Raw genomic sequence first — 10000 nt, 5'->3', positions numbered from 1 at the left:
TTAAATATTCCCGCCTAAAGAATGCCTGGGTGGGATCTGCCTTTCGTCAAACAATTCTCAAAATTTCCACTGAGCTCAAACAACACTAACACCACGCATTTTCTTCCAAATTTAGTTGATATTTATCAGCGTTGTTATCATTTTTGTTACTATGGGCATTATTACCATCATCGTTTTTATTTTGATCACCATAATCATAATTGTTATTGACATTATTCCAGATATTATTATCATTATAATTAGTATCACAGTTACTATTGTTTTATTAACTATAATTTTTATTGTTATTTTCATCATTATCATCCTTCTTATTATTGTTATCATTACTATCATTATTAATATGAATACTATTATTACCTTTATTCCCATCATTGTTATCATCACTATTATTATCAACATTAATATCATTGTCATCATCACAATAATCCCCATTTATCATTATAATCACCAATACCATATCATTATAAACATTACCATTATCATCATCTCCACCATCATTATCATCGCAACATGAACAATGAGGGACCTTGTTAAATAAATCACATTTGCGTGATCTCGTCCTTTCTCAAATATTAGTTAGATGAGTCTCTCGTAGGGTTAATCAAGGTGAAAATGGTTTATTCCCTTGATAAAGTGCATTAATATCCCCACAGCTGTGTAAGTCAGTACCAAGCTCTTAATTACATGTAATATGCAGGTTATATGCATAATGAGTACGTATAGAATTAGATTAAGCAAAATGTTAATAAGCTTACTTTGGCTCCATTCCTATAAAAAAGAGCATGGTTTTCAGGATTTTCCGTTTATTGATAATTCACTGATTAGAGCCCCTGTATCAGACATCTTTTCCGGAGGAAATGTACTCCAAAAGGAAACCACCAGCTTCACACCATCGTCAACTCCAGTCCATTTCCCAAACCGAGACATCTGCAGTTTTACCACATCTGCAGAGGAGCAAAGGGGAAAAGTGCGCCACCCTGCACTGTACGAGGGAGGAGGAGGTTGAGAGCACGTAATGGACAGGGGCGTACTGTCAATAAAGAAATGGCAGGAAATGACTGACTTACCATTGTGGCGGAGTTTGAGGATCCCGCGACACTCTCAATCACCAGGGCGACCATGGCCTCGCCTCCTCCCTCTGTTTCCTTCCTCGCTTCATCGGCTTTTTCTGTCTCTCATTCTTCTGTATGTCTTGTGGGCGTTTCATTCACAGGCATAGGTGATTTATCTACTGTGCTACATACTCTAGGTGTCCATCTGCTTCAGCGATATAACATACATTGATTCAAGGAGAAATTGCTGGGTTTTGTCTTACATGCCACTATTCAGTTAAAAACATGGTGTGAATTATCTTTGCATTCTAAACCACACTTGATTTCAAAACGAATAAAAATCGCAGTTTTCAAGAGCACATGATGATTATCCCAGTATTCGTACTCACTAATAAGTCTTTCAGTGCAGAGTGGTCGTCACATACAAATAAACACTGTCACTTCTTATCACGGAGTTGGCATGGCTTGTATATTCCAGATTGTCGCGCAATACTTTAAGATGATTGTGTTAACATCAGAAAAAACTGAAAACTTTATAGAGAAAATAACCAGACATATTAAACATGCTCAGGTACTTCTCTTAAAAACGTCAAGGTACACTCTCATTTGGCAGACAAATCAGTCTGCATACAAATACAAATAAGAATAAGTGTATGAAGACATTCGTATGGTGAAGTTCATATACGTATACATAAATTCACTCTAGTTTACGGCGTGCGCATGAACCATTCCAGTACGAGTCTAGCTTTTCTCCGAATGCGTTAAATTCAGACGACCGCCGTATCGCAGTGACAGAGCGCGCGGCGGCGGAGCGACGGAGGTGCAGCCCGCGTGGACGACCCGCAGGGACTGAACCGCGTGCGTCTGGCTGGTGCCGGTGCCAGCGCTGGGCACCCCCGTGCTGCGCCACCGGCTTACCTCGAGCGTAATGTCCTCTTATCGCTCTTACCTCACCGTATCGCGTACCTCATCCGCATCTCGGGTACCAAGTGTCAGCGGCGGTTTATTACTTGTGCACTGATTGCCCGCGCGGGAGCACGAATCCCTCCACTAGGGAACGCATGCGTCTGTCAAGTCAAAGAATCGGGAGAGTACGACTAGAGACCTATGGCCAAAACGCAGAAAAAAGAAAGGACTTAAGTTAACGGATGCGAGCGGGCATAACATGTTTTGTCAACAACGTTATCTGAGGGACGTCCGCTCCTTGTGCTGGCAGCACCTCTCTCCGCCCACATCCACATTCAAACACGGACCTCTCGCGCCCCTGTGCCTCGTCTCACACTGGCAGACACAGCGACTAAATGAAAGATAAGCACGGGCACACGTGCGTCGACACCTGTTCGCGAACGAGAGGCTAAGTAATTCGCAATACACGCAGAAACACTTGTTGCAGAGCATTTAATTCCGTGACAAACAGCTATATTTACCTGCAGCCTCTTCGTCAGTCCTTACCTCTCGGAACTACTGTTAATCCTATAATATCCCATTTAAAAAACCTAATTTCTAACCATCAATTAATACCTTTTTCAAATATGGCTTACCTTGAGAAAAATCTTAAAATACACCAAGAAGGATGAGTCTGCGGAAATGAATTTTTATCATAGAATTTCATCAAAAATAAGAACCAACGTGTATAGGATTAAAATATACATCTAGACTGGATAATATACATCTAGACTGATGACTATTTGTTAATGTTATGTTCCAGGAACTCGATATCTTGGGGATTACAAGATGGAAGAATAAGAACAAAACAACAACAATAACAACAATAATAATGACAATGATAATAATAAACATAATGATAATGATAGTAATAATGATAACATTAACAACAATAATAATCATAACAACAACAAAAACAATAATAAGAACAACAACAACAATAATAATAATAATAATAACAATGATAATGATACTAATACTAATACTACTAAAATAACAATAACACTAATTATAATAATGATAATAACGATGATGATGATGATAATAATATTAATAATGATAATAATGATAATGATAATAATAATAACAATAACAATAATAATAATAGTACTACTACTACTACTACTACTACTACTAATAAATGATAATGACAACAACAATAATAATAATAATAATAATAATAATAATAATAATAATAATAATGATCATGATAGTGATAACAAAAAAAAAGATAGCGGTAATGATAAGGATAATAATCGTGCTAGTATATAATAATAAACAATAACAATAATAATTATAATAATAATATTAATTATATTATAATAACAATAATGATAACAACAATAACTAAAAATAATGATACATCATTATCATCAACACATAATACCATCATGTGTATTAAAATCATATACATAAGTGGTATTTATTCTTAATTTATATATCATGATTATTTTATCCTTTTAGCATTATTATTGTATAAAAAATTCTCATATAACACTTTCTTTATGTTATCATCATTATATAATTATAATTTTAATAACCTTTATCATATTAGTATCCACCCTATATTATTGTTAAAACTACATTATTTATTATCACATGATATCATTATAATTATTATTATCATTATCATTATTAGTAAACACATCATTTCCATTATCATTTACTATCATATTACTTTTATATTTATTATTTATCATTATCATTAATATAACTATGATAATGATTGATGATGATGATGATGTATTGATATTATATGATGAATGATGATGATGATGATTTATGATGAAAGATGATGATGATGATGATGATGATGATGATGATAATATAATAATATAATAATATAAAAACAACAAACAACAGATAATAATTACGTAACAATAATAAAATAATACACAAATAATAATTACGTTGATAATAATAACTACAACAATAATAATAATAATAATAATAATGATAATAATAATATATGTTACTATTATTATCATTATTATTACTGTTGTTGTTGTTATTATTATTATTATTGTTATCATTATTGTTATTATTATTATTATTATCATCATCAACATCATCATTATTATTATTATGAATGTTATAAATATGTTCATTTATAAACTAAAGATGGATCTACAAAAATTGTGATTTTAAGATGGAAACCTGACCTTAATACAATGTTGGCTGACGTATCCTGCTTTATACTGAATGTAAAATGAAGAAAATATGTCTTTCTTAATAATGTTCTGAAAACACAATGCAGTATACATATCTCAGCCAAGAGTACATGTGTACACTTCATGCATACATACACATTGCGTGCATAGCCTTCGAGACAGACCTGAGGTAAGTCATATTATTAGGCATGGTGTAGCGATGTTATAATATGGTAATGGTGTGATGTTTTGGTGCCGTAGCGTTGGAGAAGTAATGTGTATTTGGCCTTTGAGAAACAGAACGTGTTGTAGTGCCTTCATCTCCGTATACACAGGACCAGTTGCACCCAAGAATCGTGACTTACCTCCTTTTCAAGTTTTAGTTAAAACAATATAAGATAAACATCGTTTTCTCAATCATAAATTGTTTACTGGAGTAATAAAAATATGATTATACATATATGGTTTCTTTCCTTATTTTTGTTTTACTTACCAGTGGATATTTAGATCAAGGACAGGTATGTAGTCGGAGGGTACGAGTCTGCCAGTGACTCCAACTACTGGATTTCAAACCAGTGTGCGGTCTTCATAAACTAGAAAAGTTTTTTTTCGATAATAACCATGCAGACCTCTCTTAGTTCTTGCTAAGCGTCATTTGCCTTTTCATATGTTATAAGGTGCTGGTTATCATTCAAGTCTTTAGTGGGCACACGTAGAAAAAAACAAATACAGCTCGTTGTTTAAGATTTCCCAGGGCCATGTGGAGCGGCCCATGCAACTTACAGGCTCCTAGGGTCAAAACAATATGTAAAAACATCTCTCAGCCACCCAGAATCACAACATCGATGCCATGTTTGTTCAGAAATGTTACACACGCGAGAGTTAGTTTTCTGTGAACATTTTGCAGGAAACGAATATCCTTGGTAGATCTCGCCAGTAGAGCACGCACAGTCACTGCCACACACAGCTAACATTGTTTATACGTGAGGAAATTGTTGATGTTTCGCGCTGGCTGCATCGGGAGAGGAACAACAATGAAAACTGGGTGAAGTTTAATTTAAATTAATAATATTTTCTGTAATCCAATCTATGACCATATGGACCCGGTTCGCTAGCACTGTTATTTTTCTTGGGTATCGGTAAACATCGATAATGCAAGAGGAACAACGCGATACCAACAACACGTTATGCTGAAAAGTCTCCCAGGGGCCGGAATGTTCTCCAGAGTGAGCGTGGTAAGGATCGGTGAAAAAGACAGTGCAGTAGTGGGGAATCGGCGTACTACTGCCGGGCCCCGTCGGCTGACAGAGGCGGCGTTGTCACTTCTGGCGTGATACCCAATTCCACGTGTGGATCTGTTCCTGCTCTGGCGGTTTCCCTCAGCTGAGGCTCGGTGCATCCGACCGCTGCTGCGTCTCCTGCTTACTTGCCCTGCTCACACCATACCCATCGCTTCTCTTCACCCTCAGGTGCAGAGGTACCACTACGTTAAACAAATGTAAAAATATCCGGCAACGCAGTCCTCCTATCGAAAGATAAGTAAGGCTTACGATATACATGTTATCAGAACTCGGCTATCTAGAGGAGCTCGAGGGGCACACGACCTTACAACGCCAGGGAAGAGGAGAGCCAGCAACACGAAGCAGCAGCCAGCCATGTGTTCACAAAGGGAACTCTCTGCCCTCAGCAGCTCGGGAGGAACACACCTGGCATGACTCCCATCGCTGGCCCGACCTGAGGCACAGGTCTTCTCGATTGTTATCAACAACTATCGTTCTCTTTGGCGTTATCGGCAAGTGTCGTTATCGGTAAAGTGGTCCCTCCTATCGTGCGGTATCTAGTGCTCATGAAGAACTACTCTGAAACCCAACCTCACCGACCTTTGTCTTTGTTAAGCTCACCACTAAACTTGCATTTGGAGCCTTCGCAACTTCGAAGTAGGCCCACATCGCACCTGGATACTTGACTCGCCTCTGCAAAGCCCGGTGGTTTCTGCGGACATCCATTAGACACTGTTACTAGGCAAAGAGTGTGTCTTGTGTAAAATGTGATGTTATGGGGATAATGCTCTGAACTTTTACACACAATACTCAACAGAGGTTAGCTGTCTATGGCACGAGAAACTACAATGAACGTTATCTTCATTTCCAACATAAGACGATAGTAGACAAAACCTTTCTTCAGTCTACACACTTGAAGCATAGCACAATGGGAATAACCTTAAATATAGTCACTGGAAACGAGAAAAATAGATTGACATGAGCTCGACTAAAACCACTTAGTAATGGTATGTACTGCTGGAAATTCCTTCGAATATGAATGTAAGGAGTTTTTGGCTAATATAATCCATACATAGTCTACAGTTCACTATCTGTTGTTTCCAATATTTTACAGAAGTACCATAACTCATATTTTTATTGATATCAAAAATTTTATTCTGACATCTATCATCTGTCAGGAATCGATCTATACATGGTTGATCTGTAAAAGATTGATATATCAGGTCTTGTAATAATCACACAATACCCCAAAATTTCTGGTTTCCCTTTTTCTTGCTTTTCATATTCTTTAGGCTTTGTTTATTATTATTGTTATTTATTTTTATTTATTTTATTATTATCATATCATTTGAGTAAATGCATTTTTCAAAATTTCGAGTAAATGGATCTGATTTGGTTCTAAGTATTGATAGAACAACAAGTAGCTGAAGTTTTCTAATCAAGTAAAGACTCTTTATATACGCCCATTTCATTGGTATTTTTTCTTTAACGAAAGGTGGGAGTCGGAAAACAAAAAGGAGCCTAAAATTCCACTGTTTTATTTCATTCAAGAGACATTTGCGTTGCGATGCCTGTCCTCAGTATCAACATTATAAATAAACCCACTTCTATAACCTCTTACTTAAAGAGAGAAATAGTTATTAATATGTCTGCAGACCACTCATGCTTTTTCTGTTCTTTTATATCTTAATTCTCACTTGCTTAATATAAAATGTAAGAAGAAAATAACATCACAATCCATGCTATTATACTTCACAAATTAAAACTGTAAACGGCATCAAGATAAAGATTTCTGACAACATTTTTTTTATTTATATCTATATATATTTAATATAATTAAGTATATATATATAAATAATATATATATAATAAATAATATAAAATTTATATATATATATATATATTATATATATATATATATATATATATATATATATATATCGAGGTTTGAAAACAGATTTCCTCAATTCGTTCAGACCTTCTAACTAGATCACTTGCAACCATCAGCTCCTTTGTTTATAAAAACACTGTTGAAAATGTTTTCCAGATCATATTTTTTTTCTGTTTATTAATATCTTCGTTCTCTTCTGCACAGTATACGATGGAAAAGAATCCAATCCATTCCCTTATACTGAAACCGTAAACAGCTTCACGATAACCTTAAAATAAGCATTTCAACCAATACACACACACACACACACACATATATATCGAGCTTTGATATCATATTTCCGTAATTCATTCAGATATTCGAACTAGATCATGGTTTGGGGCAAATCCAAGATTAGATGAGGTTAAAACAGTATCATATCTCTCTGGACTTTCAGGCAATACATATCTAGGCACGAGTCACCGACGTTATCTTATCGTGTAATATATAAACTTCTAAGACAACTAACGATGATGCAACGGTTTTTCACCTGCTGACCGCGTGTGCTTTGCTGTGAGTTTTTTTTTTTATGGCTTCAAAGGTCGGGTCTTTAGCGATTCCACTAAGGTCGTGGTTAAATGTGGCTCAGGAGACGGATAATAATAACAACAAAAAGAAGAAGAAGAAAAAAACTTTATCTCATTTCACAATTTAATGTTTACTTTCCGTTAAACATGTTCTTGTTTGGCTGTCCTTCAGATCAGCTTAGTTGGGGAAGGGTGAGTGAGTTATCCGTTTCACAATACACAAGTCTATCCCAAAAATGTCAATGCTGGTGTTCATTTCCTGCTGGTAGTAGATTCATTTTCTCTAAGATTGAAATGTAGAAGAATATTTACATATCATGACCAGCTGACCCTTAAACTTTGACCAGAATCCAAAACTTTCAGTTCATGTAACCCTGCTGACAAATTTAAAATATATTGCAATAAGCACCATAAGCACTGGAAATATCAAAACAAAAAGGTTGATTCTTCGTTATTACTATCTACTGGTAGTATACTCATTATATAATGGGTTTAGAAATGACAAAGACTTTATTATTAGCACCAAAATATAACGAATTAATCCCTAGCTCACGGCAAACTTACCAATAAATTTTCATAAACGTCAGTAAAAACACTACATTCCTGCCAGAGACCTGGAGAGAATAACATGTTAGTGCTTTCCTATCAGTTTGGCCAAGAATCATAAAGAAAGGTCATTATCAGCTTTGTTTGATGGATGATAGGTCGCAGGCTCTTCCATTCCAGCATTGTTTAGTAAATTTATCAACCTAAGGCGTATCTGTAGTGATAGATTGGCAAGCTAGATAGCAAATAGTTTCCCGTGTTGCTCCAGATGATAAAACACGTTTGAAAACTTTAATGTATGAAGGTTGCACTGAAGCAAAACTGAGACTGAGGGACGTAGGAAGGGATATATAGATGTGTCTTTCATAACCTTACTTTGTTACAGGACTTGACACAAACGTTAAATAACATACAAGGATATATTTACCTGTATTAGTGTTGGCCACAAAACCTCTGACATTCCAAGTTCTGCGACTGTTACAGGTAGTTTTGTTCAATTATTTATCTGCAACCCTGACTAGCTAGAAAGACTTGGGCAAGTATTCATAAACCTTGTTTTTTTTTTTTTTTCTTTTTTTCGCTCCTTAAATCAGAGCGCATTAAAAATAGAGTATAGCTTTTAACACCTGTTCTCACACATTAGATAAGATGAAATTACTACATAGCTCATGTTACATGGTCTGAAAGGTTGTATCACACTATACCGCAGAGATATATATTATGCCCCAAGTGTTCATTTACATTCCACTTAACAATTTACATTCATTGCCTTCCAAATTGCTTGTTTCGCTGAAATGTCATTATGACCTTTATACAAAACTTTCAATATATGTAATCTTGTTCTTTTTTTGATGCAATCTCAAAATATTTACGTTTGGTTTATTCTATTGATACAACTTCCGGGTCTCTTAGAAGTTATACGATCAGTCTTTGAGAAGTTACGAGATCCTGGCAAGAATTTTTTTTTCTGCATTATGTGTCTGCATATTCCGCTTGTCAAATTCTATTGACATAAGAAAACATGTTTTTTTTTTTGTTTTTTGCATTAGCTAAAGTAATTTACCATAATTATAATACTTTTCTCGGTGGTTAGGAGGTTGTAAATCGTCCAAAATAACATGAATTTTCCTTATAAAATATTATCTCTACACAGAAGCGTAACGCGTTTTAGCTGCAGCCTGCAAAGTTATGTTTATGTAACAATCATACAATTATCCCAAAACTTTTGGATGTTTATTGATAGTACTTCGCATATGCTCGTTAATCATTCATTTACAGCTTTTATATTAGCCAATTATTTCACAAACACAAAGAACTGGACAGGATTTCCAATGGCCATAGCTTGCCAAGTCACGGGCAAGTCAACAAATACGAAGGTGGCCTCAGCACATCATAGGTTGAAATTCACTCAAAGGTACTTATATGTCGATAAAAAGGTACCATAGGAACGACTGAGGTAGTGCGATTTTTTTTTTTTTTTTTTTTTTTACTGATATCCTCTGTCAGTGGCACGTGTGTGTGTGTGTGTGTGTGTGTGTGTGTGTGTGTGTGTGTGTGTGTGTGTGTGTGT

At 35.4% G+C, this 10000-nt stretch overlaps 1 protein-coding gene across 3 annotated transcripts in view; it reads right to left on the bottom strand.

The window, feature by feature from the left end:
- Positions 1-5599, bottom strand: part of LOC119568028 (nascent polypeptide-associated complex subunit alpha, muscle-specific form-like) — a 52964-nt gene extending 47365 nt beyond the window's left edge. For 2 of the 3 annotated variants that reach the window (XM_037916421.1, XM_037916434.1), the window contains exon 1: positions 1068-1989. The gene's annotated coding sequence lies outside the window, so the exon portion shown is untranslated. Of the gene's footprint in view, positions 1-1067; positions 1990-4640 lie in introns of those variants that run through there. The other variant, XM_037916427.1, reaches the window with a different exon arrangement.
- Positions 5600-10000: the final 4401 nt, after the last annotated feature.

This window comes from Penaeus monodon, chromosome 4 (genome assembly GCF_015228065.2).
Source record: "Penaeus monodon isolate SGIC_2016 chromosome 4, NSTDA_Pmon_1, whole genome shotgun sequence".
NCBI lineage: Eukaryota > Metazoa > Arthropoda > Malacostraca > Decapoda > Penaeidae > Penaeus > Penaeus monodon.
The sequence above is the reverse complement of the archived record's forward strand: the minus strand, read 5'-3'. Positions and strand labels throughout refer to the sequence as shown.